This window comes from Pleurodeles waltl, chromosome 10 (assembly GCF_031143425.1).
Source record: "Pleurodeles waltl isolate 20211129_DDA chromosome 10, aPleWal1.hap1.20221129, whole genome shotgun sequence".
Lineage (NCBI taxonomy): Eukaryota > Metazoa > Chordata > Amphibia > Caudata > Salamandridae > Pleurodeles > Pleurodeles waltl.
Genome location: NC_090449.1, coordinates 925439849 through 925464183, shown reverse-complemented (window position 1 = coordinate 925464183; position 24335 = coordinate 925439849). Strand labels below are relative to the sequence as shown.

Below are 24335 nucleotides of genomic sequence, written 5' to 3'. Positions count from 1 at the left end.
CACGAACAGACTAAGGGAAGGGGCAGGAAGTATATACGCGTTTAAGATCAATCGGTCAAAAAGAGATTGGGCAGTGGATACAATTGCGAATGAGCCAACACACGAAAAAGGGGCGAACCACTAAAATGAAAGTGGAGTCGATCGGTCATGGCGTGAGGTGATGAGGTAAGGACGTGCTAGGTTATAGAACAGGAAGCCGTAGGGAAGTGTGGCAAACCAGCAGCACGGTTAGAAGAGCACTAAACACACTAAGCCGGTAAATGGCGCAAGAACGCACATAAGGAAGTCGTCAACGGAGAGTGGGCTAGGTGCAGGATGAGAATTAACACTAGAACATTACGTCAGAGAAACGATACGGTTTAGAGGAAGTAGACGGAAGCGGGAGTAATAGACGGCATACCTGAAGTTCGAGGAACGTGGCACGAAGTAAGCGGAACGTAGTAATGGGCCGAGAGAGCTACCGGTCTCATTTTAAAGCTCTCGGAAGGGAGAATAGTAGAAATCGAAGATGGACTAGTATAGTGAAAGACTAGTCAGCGCGGCGGCCATAATGGATATGAAAATAAAACGCAAGGTCGCCTAGAGTAGAAGACGACCGCGTATGCAAAATGAAATCTGGAGGAGGCGGCCATCTTTAAAGAGAGGAGAAATAGAAGGTTGAAAATAGGCGTTTCATGAAAGAATAATGTAGACAGAGAGTGTGCATGCATAAAACGAAATACAGGTTGGCAGAGAAAAGTGTAAGTGCGCTGTTGAAGTAAGGTGCGAACGGTTACAATGGTACAAATGGTTGGTTATGGTGGTAAAGAGAAGCACTATAAACAAAATAAGCAGCAAGAACACAGAATCACACAGAGGTCATGAAGCATGGTACATATGATAGTTGCAGTCTACCAAAAACAATCGAGCATATACGGCCAAAGGTCATGGAGCATGATAATTTTACACATACAATGGTGATGCATGGGCATGAATAGGTAGTGCAGCATACATAAATACAATGCAATATGATATAAACAGGGATGTCATGACCCGTAAAGAGTATAGTGTAAAAGCAAAAGTAATCATGTATATTAGCCACGGAAGGGCCCAATTAGCAAATGGAAGGCAACATGGGAGTCGGTCTTCAGAATTTACGAAAGAAAATAATGAAGCTCACGGTCAGTGTTTAAGCCTGATTCAACTGAACGAAGTTTTAAGATCCACTTTGCCTCGCATCTACGCAAGTCCCTTGTTCTGTCCCCCCCTCTTGGGGAGTTGGGAACATGCATCATGCCATGGAATCTAATGTTCAAGAGATCTTTTTCCCCATGCAGGGTGTTGAAGTGAACAGCAAGAGGATAGTTGGTGTTGACATTTCTAATGGCTCTGACATGCTCTTGTATTCGTTCCTTAAGTGGACGTATGGAGCTACCAATGTAAATTAAGCCGCATACACATATTAAGCAATACACAGTGAACTTTGTGTTGCAGTTCATGAAGGTCTTGATTTGGTACGTGATCCCGGTATTGTAGGAAAATGTTACTTTCTTGTTGAGGGCCAATTGGCAGGATATGCAACAGCCACATTTGTAAAAACCGTTAGGTTTTTCTGGCAACCAACCCACTGTACGAGTTGAGGGGGAGGGGCCAAGAAAGCTGGGACACAGGATATTTCTGAGCGTGCGACCTCTGGTGTGCACAATGGTAGGTGACAACCCTACTGAGTTTTTGAGGCAGGTGTCCAACATTAGCAAGTGCCAATGTTTCTTCAGGATGCGCAGAACCGTCTTACTCACAGGGCTGTATTGGGTGATGAAAGCGACCGGTCTCCTGTTGGGAGAGCCGCTGGCGTCAGATTTTTTAGGGGTTTTGAGCAATAAGGCGTGTTGGTTCTTGCTAGATATGCGTTTGCTGGCACCCGAGATGAGTTTATCAGTGTATCCCCTAGCCCGGAAGCGATGTGATAGGCTTTTTAGTTCTTGCCTGAAGATGTTCGTGTCCGTACAGTTACGTCTAATCCTAACCATCTCTCCATATGGAATGGCCCTGATCTGAGTAAGGGGATGGGCGCTCTGGGCATGTAGGATCGAATTGCAGGCCGTGGGTTTTCTGTAGAGTCTAGACATGATCTTACTTTCGGTGATGTACAACAGAAGGTCTAGAAACTCTATTTGAGTAGTGTCCACCTTGTGAGTGAACACTAGGTTGAACTCATTGATGTTGAGGTGTTGTATGAGTCCATTGAGGTCAGGGATGTTGCCAGTCCAGATGACCAGAATGTCATCAATATATCTCCCCCAGTACAAGATATGTTCCGTGATGTGTGTCGGGCAGTTAGACCATATGTGGATTTTCTCAAATTGGCCCATGTACAGATTGGCATATGATGGAGAGAACTTCGCTCCCATGGCTACACCCTGACATTGGCGAAACCACCTACCATCATGTAAAAAAACATTGTTTTCTAGCACCAATCGGGTGAGGTCAAGAAGCATGCGCGTGTGTTCATAGAGAGTAGCGTCACGGGCATTGAGCGTTAATTGGAGCATTTCTAGACCCTTTTCCAGGGGAATGGAGGTATAGAGAGAACTAACGTCAAGGCAAACAAACACACACCCCTCCGTCCATTCGATGTCCTCAAGTTGACACAGCAAGTCCCTAGTATCCTGTATGTACGAGGGTAAGTTGTGTACCAAAGGTTGGAGAAAGGAATCAATGTACTCGGAAATGTGTTCCGTGGGAGAACCTATCCCTGAGATGATGGGTCTCCCTGGGGGAAAGTCACCCGATTTGTGGACTTTGGGTAAGATGTAAATGCAGGGAGCACGAGGCGCCTCCGTATACAGAAATCTGTATTCAATATCGGTTAAGAGACAGAGGTTCCTCCAGGACGTTAGTTTCTTTTGGATGAGACTAGTGATGTCAGGAAGAGGATTAGATTGTAGCGCAGAGTAGGCCTGTGTGTCATTAAGTTGTCTGTTGATTTCTGCAATGTAGTCAGTTTTATTCATAATGACAACGTTGCCCCCTTTGTCTGCCTCCCTGATGACTATGTCCGTGCATTTCGAGAGTTTGCGTAGTGCCCTGAGTTCAGGGGGGTTGAGATTTGTGTATGGTCTACGGGTGCAAGTGTTGTTTTATGCACTACGTCTAGGGTCCCTATCACGCACCAAGTTCTGATGTGTGTTTTCTACACTTACCTACTCACCACACTAGTTCCACTGAGTTCACATATAAATTACTGAGTGTTTTTGACATTCAACGATTTGGAGTCTGTTTCATGTGCTCACTTATGAGCCCATGTGTAACCTCACACACTTATGTATGCCATAACATTAGAACTTTTCCTTTTTTGTATTTCATTACTGTTTTGCAGCCTTGAGGAAGTCACTTGTGTGACGAAACACGTGTTGGCTGTATCTCGTTGATGACACAATGATCTTTGATATCTACAATTAAAGGCTACATCTGTAAAACAAGAACTTGGACTCCAGTCTACTTTACATTTCAACAAATATACTTTCAGGAAGATTTTCCCTGTCACACCATTGAACTTTATACTCTGTGTTCTGTGGCCATCTCGTTCTAATGAATGAAAGGAGTGCCAGGGCAAATGCATTAGTAGGCCTACTGGTCAGCACATGCCCGAAAGTGGGACCGGTGTGCCAGTGCTTGTTATATCTGAATAAAGGAAACAAAAGAAAAAACACTGCTTCAGTACATGCGTATTTTGCATCCACGATGTCTGGTGTCTAAATGTTGAAATGGAACAGAAAGACATTTGTGAATTTACAGCAAATTGGCTCTAATTTAAGTAATTTGGACAACTTTAAATAATTTCCAAAAGATCATTCAAAACGAAAGACTTTTAGATCTGGCTTTACATCCACATGTGTTGTGACACTGAGAAACCTCATTAACTTCAATGCTTTTAAATATAAAGTTGATGTTGCTCCAGCTTCTTCTATTGTCATTGGCATCTCCCTGAAGGAGCTGGCACACTTTTAAAAATGCAAAGAGTAAGCTAAACATGCTAAGCGTTTGACCGGTTTTGTGCAAAAATATCAAATGGTGCTAAAATGATAGGCAAATCAAAAAAGACCTTTTCGGTGGTTGAGATATCTCTACATTTTACTACACCTGCCCGACACATTTTTCAAATGTGAATATCTAAAAAAACACACACTAGATTTATGTGATATATCACAAGCATTGACAAAGCCAATAAGCCACTTTTTTGCAATATGAGTGCTAAATTGTTGCCATAACCCCTACTTGTTCGTACACCATGATGTAAAAAAGTAAAACAAAACAATTCCATTTCTGGTTCAAAAGCAAGGAAGAAATGCAAACCTGGATCTCAAGGTATCTCGAAAGAAAATATTCAGTGGAATATTTTCAATCTTAATGATTAGCATAGTTTACTTTCTCTGAGCAGGTTTGAAAAAGCCTGATATCCATAATTCACTTTCAAAATAACAGAATTAACAATATATTAACTGCCTGAAAAAGTGTAAGTCTTTAAAGGTGAAACATTTCCAGAAGACTTTCTACTGGAGCCAATGCTTAGACCATTTAATCTCCACAGTAGCCCCTGGAGGAGATTCATGTTCCTTTGTTAGAAGAGCCATACCCTACCAAGGCACTGTTAGTAAACTGTCTACCTCAGCCATAGACTGAGTGAGTGCAGAAGCCATCTGTGGTAACTTAAGATGTCCGTCCAGATGAAATAAAGATGTAGAAAAGCACGTAGTTCACAAAGAGGCTTTATTCCAATAAACAGGAGGTCCCATTCAGCCAAGATCCAACTGCCAGCTCTACTCCTCAAACTCTCTCTCACAACAGCATGACATCACCACAAGATTCTAATCCCACTCCTAGGAGTTCCACATTCCTAAGCATACTACACACCTCCCCCCTTTAACCAACAACAAAAACAAAGAGGTAAAAGGAAAGCAACAACACAATGGAAAATTAAAGAAAGCAAAACAAGATTAAAAAGCCAAAACTAATTGAACATTTTACATTTGAGAACCACCACTCTATTGAGATTCTACATCTTGGAGTCTTCTGTTCTTACAGCATTCTCAAATAACTTCACCACTCTTATGAGCTTAGATTAATGTGTACCTCTGCCTTTGTTGACCGGGCCACGAATAAGTACCCAATCTCCTACTTTAACATCGGTTACTCGTGCTGATTTGTTTGAGTCGAAATATCTCTTTCTAGCTTCTACTTTCTTCCGTTCACACTCTCTCCAGTTGTCATCTGACACAATCATTCCTGACCTCGACTCCATGTTGTTCACCCAACTGGGAGCTACTAAGGTATTTGGGTGTCTGGCTCTAAGTAATTCAAAAGGCGTTTTTCCCGTGGTGGAGTACGGGGAAACCCTGTATGCCTCAATCCTTTTAATTACTTCTTTTTTCCAAACCATACCATTGTCTTTGGCCAACACAATAGTTTCTTTCAACACCCTGTTGAAATGCTCTACCATGCCATTGGTTTCTGGATGGTAAAGTGCGCATTTCTTGTGTCGTATGGCACAGTCCGCTAAAAACCGTTCCATTTCTCTAGACACCAACTGTACACCATTATTGGTGAGGATGAATTTTGGAACCCTTCTCTCCCAAACACCTCCTTCAGAAACTCAATTACATGCCTCGTCTCAATACCTCTGGTAAATTTGATCTCCGGCCACCTTGAAAAAACATCTGTCAGCACGAGGAGATAAACCTCTACACCCCCACCACGAATGGGCCCCAGAATGACTAATGCAACCTTTTCCCAGGGTTGGGAGGGGCGTTCCCTAATTTCCATGGGTTGAACCTTGGGCTTGACTGTTTTCTCACTCATTACACATTGCAAACACTCCCTAATGGTCCTCTCCACCTGCCTGTCCATTCCTGGCCAGCAATATGTCAATCGCAAACGCCCTTTGGTTTTGGAAATTCCTTGATGACCCAAGTGGGCAAGAGAAATAAGCTCCTGTCTAAGCGTGTTAGGAGGAACCAACCTCGTGCCCCTAAACAGTAGGCTGTCTCTATTTGATAACTCCCCCCTTACATGCCAAAACGTCTGTGTCTCTACACTCCCAATATTCTTGTTTCGCCAATCTTTCTCTAGCAAGGAAAGCACTTCTACTACTGTACTATCCAAAGAGCATTCTCTCCTCCATCTCTCTTCTGTCACCACATTGTCACTGTCATCAAAACTACTCCCTCCTATTTCACATACTGCTTCACCGTCTAAATCATCATTGCTTTCCTGACCATTACCTGTTGACTGCACTAACCTTGATAACGTGTCAGCAACCATGTTCTGCACTCCAGGGAATGTATTTCACTTCAAAGTCAAAATCCTGTAACGATATCACCCACTTTGTGATCCTGCTTGATATCGCATCAACCCCTTTTCTCTTATATATCTCACAAAGTGGTTTATGATCTGTCCTGACTTCAAATTTGCTGCCCCACAATAAGTTTTTACGTTTCTTCACGGCCCATTGTACTGCCAATGCTTCTTTCTCTATAACCGAGTAATTCAGCTCAGCATTTTTCAAAGCTCGTGACAAAAACAAAACCACTTCCTCACTCTTATGGTTACCTTGTTGAAGCACAGCCCCAAGACCTTTCGCACTGGCGTCAGTAATTAGAACTGAAGGGAGATTAGGGTAGAAATTTTTAAGCTTGGGAGCACAAACTAACTTCTCCTTGATGTTTCTGAATTCTCTTTCACACTCATTACACCACACAAATTCCACACCTTTTTGTAACAACCTCCTCATATTCACACAAATGTCTGCAAAATTCTTGATAAACTTCCCATAGTACTCAGCCATTCCAATAAACTTCATCAACTCCTCCTTATTTGAAGGAGACTGTAAATTCTTAATGGTGTCTACTAGTTCTCTCTTTGGTGATATACCTTCTCCCGTGACCATGTGACCTAAATATTCAATGGAGTCCCTCTGGAATTTGCACTTCTCCATTTTTATGGTTAGGCCACACTCTCCCAGCCTCATCAAAACTCTACACACCCTCTCTTCATGTTCAGCATCATCTTTCCCAAAAACCAAAACATCATCTTGATGTATTCTTACACCCTCAAATCCCTTCAAAACTCTTTCCAACAATCTTTGAAAGACTGACGCTACAGAAATCAGTCCGAATGGCAACCTAGCGTATCTGAATGTTCCAAAAGGCGTTACAAATGCAGTAAGATTCTTAGATTCTACAGTTAGTCTGATTTGATGGTACGCCGATGTTAAGTCTATGGTGGAGAAAAACTTTGTTCCTTGTAACAACATCAAAATATCTGAAATGTTCGGTAGGGGATATCTATCCACTATCACGTTTTTGTTTAGTTCTCTTAAGTCCACAGAAAAGCGTAGACTGCCATTTGCCTTCCTGGCTGCAACGACTGGTGGCAACCGTTCAGTCCCTTCAATCTCCTCAATAATTCCTTCTTTCTGAAGTCTTTCCAGTTCTACCTTCATTTCTTCTCGCAAGGCCACCGGTACACCACGAACTTTACTACCCACCGGCTTAGCTCCCTCCTTGAATTGTATATGATGAGAATAGTTCCGAAGACACCCTAATTTGTTTTGGAACACGAGAGGAACCTTCAATTTTAGTTTCTCCACAAAGCCACTGTCTTTTTTAATTTGCTGGCCAACAGACTCATCATGTTCCTTAATTTCGTTTATCTCAATTTGATCTTTGATCTTCACAGGAGGAACACTATTAGGATCAAGTATCACTCCAAGTTCTTTCTGATGAAACCAACTCAGAATACTATCCCCTTCTTTTGAAACATATATCTTTGCATTGATAAACTTGTGTTTGAATTCCAGTAAACCTCTAAAGTACCCCGTACAGTTTGATAGGTTTTCCACCATAGGCACGGGGAATAATATCAGGTTTGTACAACTTGACTTTGTTTAAGAGTTTTCCTACGTAGAACTCTTTCGATATGATAGTAATCTTTGCTCCAGAGTCAAAAAGAACCCTAGTTCTTTCACCATCTACCAAGATTTCATCGATGGGTCCTCGCCTTCCATTGCCGACTTGGAGAATAATTTGGCCGCACTCAAAATCATCTCCATCCACACTATTTGAGTCATCATTAACTTCATGGATACCTCCTTCCCTACTTTTGGTTCTGCAAACACTGGCAAAATGGCCTTTCTTTTTGCATATGTTGCATGTTACTCTAATGGCAGGGCAACTCCTATCATTCGCCATGTGGCCCTACTTGCCACAACAAAAACATTTCCCTTGAAAACTTTTCTGTTCCTTCCTATAACTTTGTTTCAGAGTGTTATCCTGTTTGTCTCCATGACTCTTGATGAGATGTACAGAGTCACATTTGTTCTCCTCTTTCTTGATAGCCTCGACACATTAGAGGGAATGCTCGATTTTCTTTGCCAGTACTACAACCTCATCTAGTGTCGGATCATCCTTTTGCCAGATTTCCTCTCTGACCTTCTCTATGTTGCAGCCCAGCATAAACTGATCCCTGATTCTCTCATCCAAAAGCGGCCCAAATTTGCACGATGATGCTAGTTTCCTAAGAGCTGTAACATAACTCTCCACGGTTTCACACTCTTCTTGGTTTCTCCTGCCAAAGTGGTATCTTTCGAGTATGGTGCTAACCTTTGGAAGATAATGTCTATCCAACTTTTCTATGCACGTCTCATACTCATTTAGGTTCACGTCAAATATGTCTGGAAGATTGTCAAAAACTTCCTGACCCTCTGACCCTAAACAATGTAATAATAATGCAGTTTTCCTTTCAACGCTAAGAGATGCACCGCATACCTTTGCGTACCTCTCAAAAACTTTCTTCCCCTTTTGCCATTTTATGGGAGGTTCTCCTGGCAAAACCAAAAAAAACGAGGGCGCAGTAACATTCTGCATAATCACGTGTTGCAAACCACAATCTCCTGTCTCTGAATCCTTTACACAGAGTCTATTTTAGACAGGGACATAAAGTGTCTTTGTGCTGGTAAGATAAACAGATGGCCTCTTTTCTTTTCCACAAATGCTCCTAATAATTGCCTGAAACAACTGACACGAAAACGTGTGCGTTTGAGCTGCCGTGCAGCTGACTGGCTTCTTTGTAAATAAACTCCAAGTAACACGAAGATTACGGCTTGAAACAAGTGTTACCGTGAAGTTTTAGCTGTCAGGAGCTGAGGCGCAGCCGCTACTGTACCGTTTCCATGGGAACGCGTACACAGCTGAGCTGAATAGGTTAAACGAAGCGCACACAGGGAGCCGGCGCGCGCTCAGCTCTTTAGTTAAAGAAACGCAACAGTGAGCCAGCGCGCGTGGTCCTTCCTTTACACAACAACAAAGTGGGCGTTCAGGGGACAAGTGAACACCCCAAAAAACTTTTAGTTGTTTTTTTTTTTTTTTAAGAAGAAAAAACAAAAGTCACCTTTTCTTGTTTGTCCTTCTCTGAATCACAGTCCTTTGTTGAGACCTCCAGGTAACCAGCCGATTGGATGAAGAAGAGGGCTGAAACATCCCATCCTCGTCGCCAGTGTGGTAACTTAAGATGTCCTTCAAGATGAAATAAAGATGTAGAAAGGCACGTAGTTCACAAAGAGGCTTTATTCCAATAAACAGGAGGTCCCATCCAGCCAAGATCCAACTGCCAGCGCCACTCCTCAAGCTCTCTCTCACAACAGCATGACATCACAAGATTCTAATCCCACTCCTAGGAGTTCCACATTCCTAAGCATACTACACAATCCCCTCTCTAAGCACCATAACTTCTGACTTTATGGAACAACATCAGGATTTTCATGCAACATTTCGAAAGCAAGAGATAAAAGTCTGTTCTTCAGGCAATCATGGAAAGATATACATGTTGCAGTGTTTTTTGGATGACATGAGAGGAATGCGTGGCAAAACAGAGATCACGGGGATAGGGATATGAGTGGGTGAGTAGATAGAACGCAAAAACATCCACTCCCTTGGAGTGCTCAAGAAAAATAAAAAAGTAGTTTGCTGATGTGAGCTGTGGAAAGTTGTAAGTCATCCAATGAAGAGAATGGTAAAGAACCGATGCTGTAGGGTAGGGGCAAAAAGAAGGAGAGGAAGGAAAACTATTGAGTAAGAAGTAAGCAAATTAGAGTGACCAGAAGACTAGTGAAAAGAAAATGGCTTGCCCCATCCCCCACTGTAAGTATTGGTATTCTCCTCAATATGTTCTCAACAGCAAACAGTTACAAGTTGTCTGTGGACAAGGCCTATAAGACACGCTTTCAGAGTGAACTTCTACTTTCATGCAAAATTCGGTATAAATACATTCAAAGTTATTTTCTATTAAAAAAAATCCAGGGGCAACTAAAATGGGAAAATTACCTTTTGGTTGACCACCCTGTACCCCCCCCCCCCCCCCCCACCCAGACAAATGTGCATTAAAATTAGAATGGCAAACTTTGCACATGATGTGTAAAGTTTTGTGCAGGTTTGTCATACACTGGCAAAGTTATTGTCAATCCAAAGAATGCATTTTCAATTGAAATGGAGTTGAGCCATAACCACAAAGTCATTATTTATAGAGACTCACAAAAATACAGTTTAAGTGAAGTTTAATGAAGAAGTGAATTGCGGTTCCAAAAGAAAAAACAAACCACTATGAATTACCATTTATGGACAGATATGCAATCAATAACTAGCCAAGCGACTATACTACTCTGAAATTGCACACCAAATGTAATGATCATGACATTACTATTGATGTGAAAGATGCAGTTGAAAACTTCACAAATAATCTTACTGTTGAGATCGCTTATTACACTAACATTATGAATCAGATTACACTAAATACAGTACTTATAGTGCTCTGCATGTGTATTTTAATGATGCTACACTTATAGGTGTTTTGCTAACTAGTATATATTGTGAGGTTATAATCTTTGTATTCGGTGTACCAGTTATGACTTGCATGGCTGTTTGCAAATTATTGACTACAGAACTAACAGCAACTGGTAAATTTCAGCGTTTAAGTTTTATTTTGTAACCATAACATCAGTTTACCTATGTTGTATAACTGAATGTCAGAGTTTTTAAAACAAGTGTTACGGTGTTTTAATGAAGCCTAACTATAACTTGCACATAACTGTACTTTTTCAGTGAATGTCACCTTTTTTGCGATGATGTGCAACATCTAAATTCTTTGAACGTATTCCTTTTTCCACTTTGCATGGTCTTTGGCCCAGCACAATGATGGTTGACCACAGGACCTCGTTTATGGTCAGGACCTTCACCCAGACATCCACTGGTAGCAAACCCCTTATTTGCCTGTGTAGAGCATCCACAGTCCTGTGTCCAGCCTGCCACAGACAGACAACCTTTCTTGGTCATATCTTTTAGCCGTGTGCAATGAGGGTTGACATAGGTCTTTGCCTTTGGCCAGATCCTGCACCCAACCTACCACAGACTGTGAAGTCACTACAGGCCACCAAGCAGATTTTAGAGGTAAACTCCATCAATGTAGTTTGGTGGCAGTTCTAAAACAATAATTTGTTTTGGAGTTTTGTTTTTGGTTGAATTTTGTGTTTTTTGTGTTTTTAAAAACTGTAATGGCAAAATGACACTTAATCATTTTCTTTTCGTTTATACGGATGGTATTTGTTGTAATGTTCTTCCATCTTTCCTTTCCCAATTTGTGGGTTCTGTTTGCCGCGACATACATAGGGCTTGTACGTCAAATAGTGCAGTGTGAATATTTTGAAGTGCAGATTATTTGCTTTCTCTACTTACTTCACCATTGCTCATAGAATGTTCTGGAGAGGACAGACATCCTCTTCTTGTGCAGTCAATCTGGCACCTCATGCACTTCATTTTATGCTTCAGCCCGAGGTGTTGTCCCATGATTGATTGCCAAAGGGAGTACAGTCATCTCTGGCTTTGGCTGAGCCTCTGGTCAAAAAGGTAGTATGTGGTTATTCTCACATTCAATTTTTTATTTACCTGGGGGACAGTTGTAGAACTTCCAGATGATGGAATCCCTGGTGCTTGTTTCAGGATCCACCATATCCGCAGTGCAAATCACCTCTTGCTCATCCAACATGGAAACCAAAATAAATGCAGAAGATGGTCCTATAGTATCTTTCTGAGCACTAGCAACCAATGTACTGAGTGAGTTACCAACCGCACACAAAGTCCCAACTGTTCAGGTCTTGTGGTCCTCATAAAATTATAATTGTGGATGTACCTCCTCTTGCTCAGGGATAAGCATGTTTTTGATATTGTAGAATGTTGCTTGAGCTCACACGCAATAAAAACCTCTAAATACTCTAAAACTCAGCAAAATGTCTGTGGGCTCTGCTGTAGGTCTGAGGACTATAGAGGATGTCCTGCCCTTGTTGCTAAAAGTGCCAAGTTTTCAGACTTGCGATAGAAAGTGCAACCTGGAGCAATTCAAATTAACTATGATGGAAGTCCACACTTTAGGGGACAATTTTATAAAGTTATATTTTAGGAGTTTTGAAAATAGTAAATGCCCCCCACTGTGTCAGTAGTCTGTAAACTATATTCTAAGGCCACACACATTACGCACCTAACATGGCACACATAATTGATGACCTAATTAGCGAGACCCCTGGCTCAATACATTCAAAATAGAACTCTTATCTGTGGTCTACATCATGGGTCTAAAACCTTGGCAAGTTGTGGGTCTATTTGACATCCCCTTTGATAATCCATGGTCTCAGTTCTGGGGCTGCAGAGTATTCACCTCAGACTCACATGGTCTCTAACTGTAAGGAACTACGAACCTCTTGAGAAGCATTTGTGAAACCTACAACAAGGTCTCATTTTATTTTTTAGCTTTGAACTATGGGGAGCTATTTGATTCTCGCTCACTAAGCCCAGGGTTTTAGGTGTGCTCATCATGCCCCCTTACTATGGATTTGTATATAATTTTAGCCAGTTAAAGACTGTGTCCAGCATTCTATACTGGCAATCGCAGGAGAACATTTTTTATTGTTGGAAGCAAATTGGAAGCTTTGGTTCGCAGAAGTAGATTTAGGTCCATGGACTCATCTGGGAGTCTGCAGACTCATGCAATCAGATTTGTTTTTATTTTCCTCAAATTTAGTCTGCAAACTATCCCTTAGCCCAGGTTCAAGGACAGTTTGCAGACTACAAAGCATTTCTTAAACAATAATAATTTCCCAAAAACTGCTGAACTGATTCACAGCAAACAAAGCAAAGCCACTTTATTAAGCCACCCCATCCCCTTGCAGATCTACATGAAACTTGCCAATGCAGCCCACAATCGAATACGTTTTTCTTTTTTTCCGGGAAAATTTGTGAATGTTTCTTTAACAACGTCAAAGTTATTTAAAAAACAAGCAATGCCTTTTGATGGAAATTCTGACTTAACCATAACCACCCAGTTACTATTTTTACTGTCTATCTATCTATCTATCTATCTATCTATCTATCTATCTATCTATCTATCTATTTATCTATCACCCCCTAGGCGTTGCTTGTGCGAGGGCCCAATGGCTGCACACTGCTGGCAGGCTGCTCCCATCTTTTTCCAATGCTTCCCACCACTGCCCGTCTAGTGCTTCATTTTTTAGTTATTTTATTATACTGCAAGGGCCTAGCAACTGCACGCTACTGCTGAGCCACTCACTTCCCCTGCAATTCATCACCATCCACCTGCATTTTCAGGAAGGACCTGGCAACTGCACACAACAACTTGACAGTTTGTTTCTTTTTTTGTTTTAGAGCTAATGCACATATTTTCTTTAATATTTAAATGAATCATTGTAACTAGTCATCAGCCATATTAGAATATCCTAAAAGTTGCTTAATGGCCTCACATTACAAGGTCCTTATATACATAGGCGCCGTGATGGCCATCTTGAAATAGGGAAACATTTTTTACCATGCCAAGATGGCTGCTGCTTGTGTGTGTATGCACGCATACGTTGTTACAGCCTTAGGATAGTTTGCGAGATTTACTTCACCATTCCAAGACTCGAAGCATAAGATCAAAATTCATACTGGCAGAGTTAATAGGTCAGCACAAGCCTTTGAAGGCAACCCTTACCCATCTATCATTTTATATTTGTTTCCTCACCAATATTCAGTTATTGATTGCTCAATAACTCTCTCTGGTGAAGTCAGTTTTAACCGGTTCTGTGCCGCGGACGTAATGGTTACGTCCTGCGGCACAGTGCTCGTGTCCCCAGGACACAACCATTACGTCCTGGGCACAGAGCCCAGAGGGAGCGCTAGCTTCCAGTGCGATCAGAAGAGAAATGCTCAGCATTTCTCTTCCGATCACGTGGAGGAGGCCTGAGAGGCTTCAGAGGGAAGGAAAGGAATTTCCCTCTCTTAAGTGTCTCTGAGCATTTTAGCAGCCGGATTGCAAAGCAATCCGGCTGCTAAAATGCCCACTAGACACCAGGGATTTATTTTTGATCAGAAATTGGCATAAGGGGAGCGACCCCTTGGGCAAGGGTCGCTCCCCAGGGGGGCATTTTTTTTAAGGCCTTTTCTGCCCCCTGGGGGGCAGAAACCTCTAGGCGCCAGGGATCTTTTTTTTTTTTTTTTTTTTTTTTTTTTTAGAGGTGGGGAGCAATCCCTTAGGCAAGGGTCGCTCCCCTAGGGGGCAAATTATATTTAGGCCATTTTGCCCCCCTTGGGGGCAGATTGGCCTATTTTTATGAGGCCAATCTGCCCCCAGGGGGGACAGAAGCCACTAGACACCAGGGAGTTTTTTGTTGTTGTTGTTTTACAGATGGGGAGTGACCCCTTAGGCAAGGGTCACTCCCATGGAGGGGCAAATTGTATTTAGGCCATTTCTGCCCCCTTTGGGGGCAGATCGGCTGATTTTAGGTCAATCTGCCCCCAAGGGGGGGGGGCAGAAACCATTAGGCACTGGGATCTTTTTTTTTGCGCCAATGTCATGCAAGGGGCGCGACCCCGTAGGCAAGGGTCGCTCCCCAGGGGGGTGGGGGGTGTCGGGGCAAATTTATTTTAGGCCATTTCTGCCTCCAGGGCTAAAAAAATGTTTTTTTTTTTTTGTTTGTTTGTTTTTTAAGAGATGGGGAGCGACCCATTAGGCAAGGGTCGCTCCCCTGAGGGCAAATTGTATTTAGACCATTTCGGCCCCCCTTGGGGGCAGATCGGCCGATTTTAGATCAATCTGCCCCCAAGGGAGGCAGAAACCACTAGGCACTGGGGATCTTTTTTTTTGCGCCAATGTCACGCAAGGGGAGCGACCCCTTAGGCAAGGGGAGCGACACCTTAGGCAAGGGTCGCTCCCCGGGGGGAGAAGGGGTATGGGGGCAGAAATATTTTAGACCATTTCTGCCCCCCGAGGGCAGATCGGCCTATTGTTATTAGGCCGATCTGGCCCCGTGGGGGCAGAAGCCTCTAGCCATATCATACCCCCACCCCAAATAAATGGGGCCAAAGTTGTTCTGCCCACCAGTGGGCAGATGGGGCAATTACCCCTGATCCACACCCGGGGGGGGCAGAAAGTCTACTAGATGCCAGGGAATTAAAAAAATATATATATATATTGGGGTGGTGGCTACCAACCAGAATGGGTCTGGTTACGCCCTCACCTGAACTGAAGTGGGTAACAATCTTTCAGCTCTCCCCGGCACTCTAAAACATCTTATCCCACAGCAAGCAAGAAGACATTTTATTATTTTGGGTTTTAGTTTTACATTCGGGCCATGAGAGCTTGGCTTACTCTCAAAATCGTCCCACTTGGAATGGTGAGGGATGCACTTTATGGACTTTGGGACGCTGCCATGTAGAAAAATCCACAAGACCTAGACACATCTGAAAACTAAGCATCTGGGTGATTCCAGGGTGGTGTGTTTCACATGCACCCTGCACCATTTTTGTACCCACAATCCCCTGCAAAACTCCAACTTTTCTGGAAATCACACATTTTTCCCATGTTTTTGTGATGGAACCTTCCGGAATCTGCAGGAATCCACAAAATTCCTACCACCCAGCATTGTCTCATCTATACCGATAAAAATTCTGCTGCACTTGTCGGCCTAAAAATGTTTTTTTTGCAAACTACCCTTTTGGACCCCCTTTGGTTCCCCCTCAATATTGACATGTTTTTGGCTCTTCCCTTTCACAAGCACTTGGCCCACCTACACAAACGAGTTATCATTTTTACCAGGAGATTGAGGGGAACATTGGGTGGTATGAAATTTGTCCCAGTACGGTGATCTCACACAGAAATGTGGGAAAAATGTGATTTTTTAGCTAAATTTGAGGTTTGCTGAGGATTCTGGGTAAGAAAACATTGGGGGATCCACGCAAGTCACACCTCACTGGACTCCCTCAGGATCTAGTTTTCAGAAATGTCTGGGTTTGGTAAGTTTCCCTAGAAGTCTGCTCAGCCCAGGACCAAAAACGCAGGTAGTTTGTATTTGAAAATGTTGATGTGTCCAGATAGTGTTTTGGGGCATTTCCTTTTGCAGGCAGTAGGCCCACCCACAAAAGTGAGGTACCATTGTTATCGGGAGACTTAGGGTAATGCTGGGTGGAAGGAAATTTGTGGCTCCTCTCAGATTCCAGAACTTTCTGTCACCGACATGAGAGGAAAAAGTGTCTTTTTGGCCAAATTTTGAAGTTTGCAAAGGATTCTGGGTAACAGAACCTGGTCAGAGCCCCACAAGTCACCCCATCTTGGATTCCCCTAGGTGTCTAGTTTTTAAAAATGCGCTGGTTTGCTAGGTTTCCCCAGGTGTCGGCTGAGCTAGAGGCCAAAATCCACAGGTAGGCACTTTGTAAAAAACACCTCTGTCTTCTGTGAAAAAATGTGATGTGTCCACGTTGTGTTTTGCGCCATTTCCTTTTGTAGGCGCTAGGCCTACCCACACAAGTGAAGTACCATTTTTATTGGCAGACGTGGGGGGACGCTGGGTGGAAGGAAATTCGTGGCTCCTCTCAGATTCCAGAACTTTCTGTCACCGGAATGTGAGGAAAAAGTGTTTTTTTTTTGGCCAAATTTTGAGGTTTGCAAAAGATTCTGGGTAACAGAACCTGGTCAGAGCCCAACAAGTCACTCTATCTTGGATTCCCCTAGGTATCTAGTTTTCAAAACTGCGCAGGTTTGCTAGGTTTCTCTAGGTGCCGGCTGAGCTAGAGGCCACAATCCACAGCTAGGCACTTTGCAAAAAACAGCTCTGTTTCCTTTGTGAAAATGTGATGTGTCCACGCTGTGTTTTGGGGCATTTCCTGTTGCGGGTGCTAGGCCTATCCATGCAAGTGAGGTTCCATTTTTATCGGGAGACATGGGGGAACACAGAATAGCAAAACAAGTGTTATTGGCCCTTGTCTTTCTCTACATTTTTTCCTTCCAAATGTAAGACAGTGTGTAAAAAAGATGTCTATTTGAGAAATGCCCTGTAATTCACATTCTAGTATGGGCACCCCGAAATTAAGAGATGTGCAAATAACCACTGCTTCTCAACACCTTATCTTGTGGCCATTTACGAAATACAAAGGTTTTCTTGATACCTATTTTTCACTTTTTATATTTCAGCAAATGAATTGCTGTATACCCTGTATAGAATAAAAACCCATTGCAAGATGCAGCTCATTGATTGGCTCTGGGTACCTAGGGTTTTTGTGAACCTACAAGCTCTATATATCACCGCAACCAGAAGAGTACAGCTGACGTAACGGTATATTTATTAAAAGAATCTGACATCGCAGGAAAAAGTTACAGAGTAAAACGTGGAGAAAAATTGCTGATTTTTTTCACCTCAATTTCAATATTTTTTTATTTCAGCTGTTATTTTCTGTAGGAAACACGTGTAGGATCTACACACATGACCACTTGCTGAATTCAGATTTTTGTCTACTTTTGGGAATTATTTAGCGTTCTGGGATCCAGCATTGGTTTCTCACCCATTTCGGTCACTAACTGGAAGGAGGCTGAAAGCACAAAAAATAGTAAAAATTTAGTATGTCCCAGTAAAATGTCAAAATTGTATTGAAAAATGCGGTTTTCTAATTCAAGTCTGCCTGTTCCTGAAAGCTGAGGAGATTTGATCTTGCCACCGCAAACCCTTCGTTGATGCCATTTTCAGGGGAAAAATCACGAGCTGCCTTCTGTAGCCCTTTTTTCCTAGTTTAATAAAAAATAAAAAAAAGTCACTGTATTTTAGCTACTTTCTTGGTCTCCTTCAGGGGAACCCACAAAGTCTGGGTACCTCTAGAATCCATAGGATTTTGGGAAAAAAGGACGCAAATTTGGCATGGGTAGCTTATGTGAACAAAAAGTTATGAGGGTCTAAGCGTGAACTGCCCCAAATAGCCAAAAAAAGGCTCACCACAGGAGGGGAAAAGGCCTGGCAGCGAAGGGGCTAAAGGGGGTGTCCAATATGTGTTATGGAGGACCAGAATTGTGCCATAGTTTTAGGATAACCCATGGCAGTGTGGACGGTTTCCATGTACTTCAGTTGTATGAGCATATACCTCTCTCTAATAGGTATGTAGGAAATCTGGCATAGCTCCAGTAATTGCGAACCAATATTAGACGTCTCGTCTTTTACACCTATGAAATTATGTCACTAGAAGGCAGAGCAACGAGCAATACTCGCTTGACCTACTGAGGAGTCTAGTGAATTTTAAAGTATTGTTAAACGCAGTATTATCCATATCATTTGATGGCCTCGCTCATGGAATCAGAGGCTACCATGTAACCGTTCTTCCTCGGGTAAGATTGCTGTGCACACAGTTTGTTTGTTGAGATGCATTTCCTTTCATTTTCAAAACCAGAGCAAAACAGCTTCATATATTTGTATGTATAAGTTGTATATTTAATTGAAAGACGCTAATTGTAATTGCATAATTTAAATTAAGCGGAAAAGGAGGATTCTCAGCCCACATATTTCAAATAACTGAACGCATTGATCCATCCTTCCAGCAGGGAAAGTGTTCATCTAATGAAGCACCACCATTTGTCCTTTGCAGCAGTAAATTTCTGCCATGACAGAGATGAAAGCGCGTGCCTTAAATAGGATGTCGAGGTTATCTCTGCTAAATGAGCCTAACATGTTCAGAGCGGGATCAGAGGGCCTGCAGTGAGTTATGGTGTCATAACTCTCGGGAAGGTATGTCTGTGGGAAGGCTTTTGCTCCATCTGCAGTTATCAGATTCAGCTTTGAAGAAGAAATGCGAGGAACGGGTGTGCTACTGAAGTTAGGAAAGCATTGTTTTGCTTCTCGTGTACTCTGCTTGTGAGCTTGAACTTGACTTGTTTATGTGGTCTTTATCTCTGAAATTATCAGCATGAGCAATCCTGCAGTCAGAAAAACAAAAGAAAATGGACGCCAGACTCAGTTTTGTTGGTGCTGCAGAAGATCCCGTGAGAGCTGACGGTGCTATAAAGCATTGCAACACTGTGAAGTATCATCAAAATAAAAAATATAAAAAAAGGCACATGGCACAATTCCAGTGACATGCACATGTATCAGAATTTGTGCACACGCCAGGGAAACAATACAGGAGCTATTTGCTTTAATTATTTTATTTACCGCTCCAACATGGCAGATGCCTCTTGGATCAGTAATAAACAAATAAAAAAAAAATTTTCTGGCACAAAAGTGCCAATCAAAAAAAAAAAGGACCATGAGTATTGAGGGCATAGGGGCTAATGGAAGAACCGGTGTGATAGCAAAGAGAAAAGCTGCACACGGAGGGTCAGGGGGAAAAGCTCAAGAGGGAGAAGACTCTAGGGAAGCACACAGGTGAGAGAGCAAGAGAGCATGGGCTGCAAGAGAGAAGCATGGTGGTAAGAGTGGCCAGCATAGGGAGGGAAGCACAAGGACGGGAGAGAGCAATAGAGCAGGAGAGTGGGGAGAAGGACACAAGGGAAACAGCTGGAAAAACTTGCACTTGTGGAGAGCTGAATTAAAAACAAACGAGAGTTCATCAGAGAGAAAAGAAAAGCACACAGACACAAGAGACCAACATGGAGTGGGAAATGGGAAGGAAGCACAAAAAATTAAAGCTAGTAAACACATGCACTCTTGTGGCGTGCTTAAGCAAAAATAACTTCCCTAAACGTGAGCAGTGAAAGTAAAGAGGTCATGCTCCAGAGAACCTGCAAACACAAGATTGACAAAGCAAGACATCGAATAAGAAACAAGCAAATGAGAATGTCAGTAAAAGCAACGAACAGTATGCAATGAACAGGCAATAAGCCCACTATACGTTTTTGGTAAGTTGGCAATAGGACTTTTTGCAACCAAACAAATTGCGCAGTCAGGTAGGCACACACTAAAAACAGCCACATAGATATAGACAAAGTTGATAGTGAGTGTCAGTCTGGTAAAGATAGGTGGAGAGTGAAACATTGTGAGAACTGTAACAAGATAGATAAGGCAGGAATTATAAGGGGAAAAAGGCACAGAGAGAGGGATTGAGAAGAATTAGTGCTCAGGTGGTGATGGTGGTGAAGGAAAGGAATCCAAAGACTAAGGGATATTTTAAGTAGTACTCAGTGGATAGAGTGAGTTCCTCCACAAAAGCAAGCATGGTGGCCTGCAATTTCCTATGGCCACAGTAAAATGTGTTTTGTAATGGAAATTGTTGATATTATTACAGCATCCAACATGATTCAAATGTGCCACCCACAGTTTACATTGAGATTTCTTGACATTTGGGGTGCCTAAAAGCTGTATTGGTACCCATAATGGAAACCTGATTAGGTAACTATACATTGGGTTCAGGGAGAAATGGTTAACTGTTTTTTAGGTTTTGCCTAAACAGAGTCCATGCATTGTCAGAGAAATCTATTGTTAACAAAAAAAATTACATTGACTTAGTGCCTGCCCATGATTTTACCATTACTTACCATTGGATCGCTTCCACGTCACTCTGGTTTCCTTGCTTCTGATTGGGCTGGGGCTCCTGCTCCTTTCTGCTTCCTTCCTGGGCCTTAGTGTTGTCTCTGGCATGGAGCATGGACTTAATACAGCTTCCTTTCTTTGGCCAGTGTCCTTCCACTGGCTACAGGTACTTTTTCAGTCTTTTTAAATGTACTCTATAAAAATGTATGTATTTCAAACCCCTCCCTTTTTCCACCATCCCTGTTCTTGCCCCCACTCCCTCACACTCTCCCTTGTGTTGCTTGCCCCCACACACTTCTTTCCCCTCTGTTATGTTGCTGCTTCCACTCTTCTTCTCCGTAAAGCCTATCTGCTTTGTTGAGGCTTTTTTTTATTAATCATTTGGTAAGAAGGTATAGCAATAGCAAGTACAGCTTTTCTTCAGGAGTGAGAGGCAGAGGCAGTTTATCATAGCTGTGACTGACAGGACAAAATAGATGTCTCTCAAGCAACAAAATGTGTCCTTGACACCTCATAATTAGGGCAAGTGTAACTGCTGTAAATCTCTTTACCATAATTTCTTGTAATTACTGCATAATTAAGCATAACCCAGTACTTATCACTACTTTTGTAGTACAAAATGCACCCTTGCATCCAAAATGGGCCAGAGGATGCATTTTGTGGTAGGAAAATAGCACTAAGTGGTACAGGCCATGAACAGCAGTAGCCAGCAGTCGCTCGATCTCTCTTAGTTCATTATTCCTGTGCTCCTCAGTATGATTTTTGTCCCAAATTACTCTTAATAACTCAAGCTGGTGTAATTGCATACTTTGGGTCATTTTGCATCACAAGAGTAATGCTTAATTACTGAAATTACTCCAATTAGTCTGGCATAATTAAAAGTTCACCTAGGCCTACGCAAAAGGTTAAAAACAGCTTGGTGCACCTTCTAGGTTAAGCGCCTTTCTTTGTAACATAGGAATTGAAATGTGCAACCTTTGATGGGGTTACCTTTATATGGGTCTCTCCAAGGTACACATTGACTGAGTGAGATTATGAAAAACAATATGCTCTCTGAATTTACAAATGGCTTTTTTTCATGTAAGTGCACAAACCATGGCAAGAAATGTTACATACAGTAATTTGCTCCAATGCCCATATACACCCTATAGCTGTGATGTGTGCTTGAGTACACATTATCAAAAAGAACAGATGATGGATGGAAAGCCGAACTATGCCAAACATTCACCCGAAAGATCTGGGCCTAAAACCATAGTTTTTTTTGCCCGCTGTTCCACCCCAGTTTGGACCCAGCCATATGCACATCAGTGTTGACTCTGCTTCCCATTTGAACAGTCCAGCCCGAACTGCTAGGCAAGGTCCTCCCTGGACCAGATGCAATAATCCTGGAACCGGTTCCAGGATATCACCCCTCTCCATCCAGTCTAGCTTGAATCCAGTGGTACAATGAGCCCAGGACCAACATTGACATTACGTCCAACATCTATTCTTTTTGCATGAGTACACATTATCAGCATGCTGTTCATGTGTCAGGTAGGGCTCTGTATTGTAAAACAGTACTTGCATCTGTCAACCAATTTTTAATGCACATTTTTCAGTGAAATGCACTTTCAGCTTGTGCTGTCCCGAACAATCTGCACACAACATTTCAGCATAGATTGTACTTTGGGATTTTCAGCAACAATGTGGTTCAACAGTGTTCAAGGTCAGACAATAAAGTTTCCTGTTCACCTTTGAATGTCTGCCACAGCAATTTAGAGTTTCATATGCCATATTCATCTGAAATTCCTGTAAATGTAAAGCAAGCTTTGGCAAAGACAAAAGATCTAGTCTGAGTCTGTTACTCATTGGATTTGTCAATACGTTTACCCAGATTGCCATTGTGCACATGCACATGTGGTGGCCATCTTGGGGTGGTTTTCATTCATGCAAAAGAAGGACACAATGGCCACTTTGCATCTGTACATGAGCAAAACAGCAATTTTAGAATGTTTTTTTTCTTTTGCTTCAAGACAAATCATTCCAAGACAGCCACCACACACACATATGCAGGCACGGTGGCCATCTTGCAGTGCTTTTTCTTTTGCATTAATATAAAGCATTGTAAGATGGCTGCTGCGCATGTGCACACATGCACAGAGGTCAAATTTGGAATGATTTTTCTTAAAGAAAAGGAAAAATCATACCATTGAGCAGCAAGATCGTCCACAATGTGGGGGACTGAGTCTGGCCCGCGGTGTTTGACGCTTGTCACTCCAAATCTGGGTTTTGCTCCGGCTAACTAGCAGCGCCACATCTCCCCCCAATGGCAGAGACAATTGGGCAGCCGAGCGCATGACATATCAGTACTTCTCAGGTAAGTCGTGGTCACTCAGGTCACAACCGGTTCTCTCATACACAGTGCGGTCTCATCAATAAATGACAATAAAGACAGAATAAGTTTTAAAGATTGGTTTAATAAAACAACTGCATTTTGGATGGCAAAGTGTGAGCTGCAATAACCAGAACTACACAACACAGTAATATTAAAATAGTAACGATGATAGTGAAGCACAAGAATAAGGCTATCATACTGCTGCAAAATTATTTTCTCTCTAAGTTATATTTCGAGCACAGCATGTTAAGCTCTAAACCTGCCTTTCAGGTTCACCTGGTAGGACATCAACCCTCATACCTGAGCAAAGGCCTGTAATCTGCATCAGCATCTGCAACTGGGCATTCAGCATAGAGTTGTGGTTCCCTGGCTGGAATCTCCCTCTTGACCTGTACTAGAAGGTGTTTTTATAACTAACACGCAGATGTTCTAAGAAAATGTCCCTACGTAAGGATGTGTATTTTCTATGAATGCTGGAGACTAAACTTCTACCACGTTTACCGGCAATGTACCAGACTGTAGCCTTGACTGAAGCACAGGGTGATCAAGATTGCATTATTTGAGAACACAGTGCTGAACTAAGCTAAACAGTGTGATAGAAGAAATAAAAACAAGACCGTAAAAACTGGTTATTGTAAAAATAACAGTGAGAAGCTTAATAACATATATCTAGGACAAAGTGCACAGCGGCCTAGTATGTTAAACTAACGTGCATGGAGCTACACATAAAATGGCTACACAACAGCATGTAAGGTGGCCAACGTACCGTTATAGTCCTGTATCTTGGAAATAGTTTCTTAAAAAAACTATACCATGGCTACTAAATATGCAGATGCACCAACATGGGTATCTATTTTGGAATGGTTAAAGAACAAAAAAGATGCCAGCCTCCTGACACAGAGGTGATCAGAGCCAGAGCGTAAGGTGGCTGGGTAGCACGTAGGTTCTGAGATGGCTAATTATTTGTTAAAGAGAGCAGGGTTGTAACAGGAGGTGGAATGGGGAGTGAAAGAATTAGTGAGAGAAACAGACCCTCATGTACTGCAACACAATGGTTGACATCAGCAGCAAAAGCAGTGATTTATTCAGTCAGATCACAGTGAG

The 24335-nt window shown here is 42.3% G+C and overlaps 1 protein-coding gene across 1 annotated transcript in view; it reads left to right on the top strand.

Moving 5' to 3' along the window:
* Positions 1 to 24335, top strand: part of LOC138262031 (histone deacetylase 9-like) — a 1178236-nt gene that overhangs the window by 764388 nt on the left and 389513 nt on the right. The gene's annotated exons all lie outside the window — the stretch shown is intronic.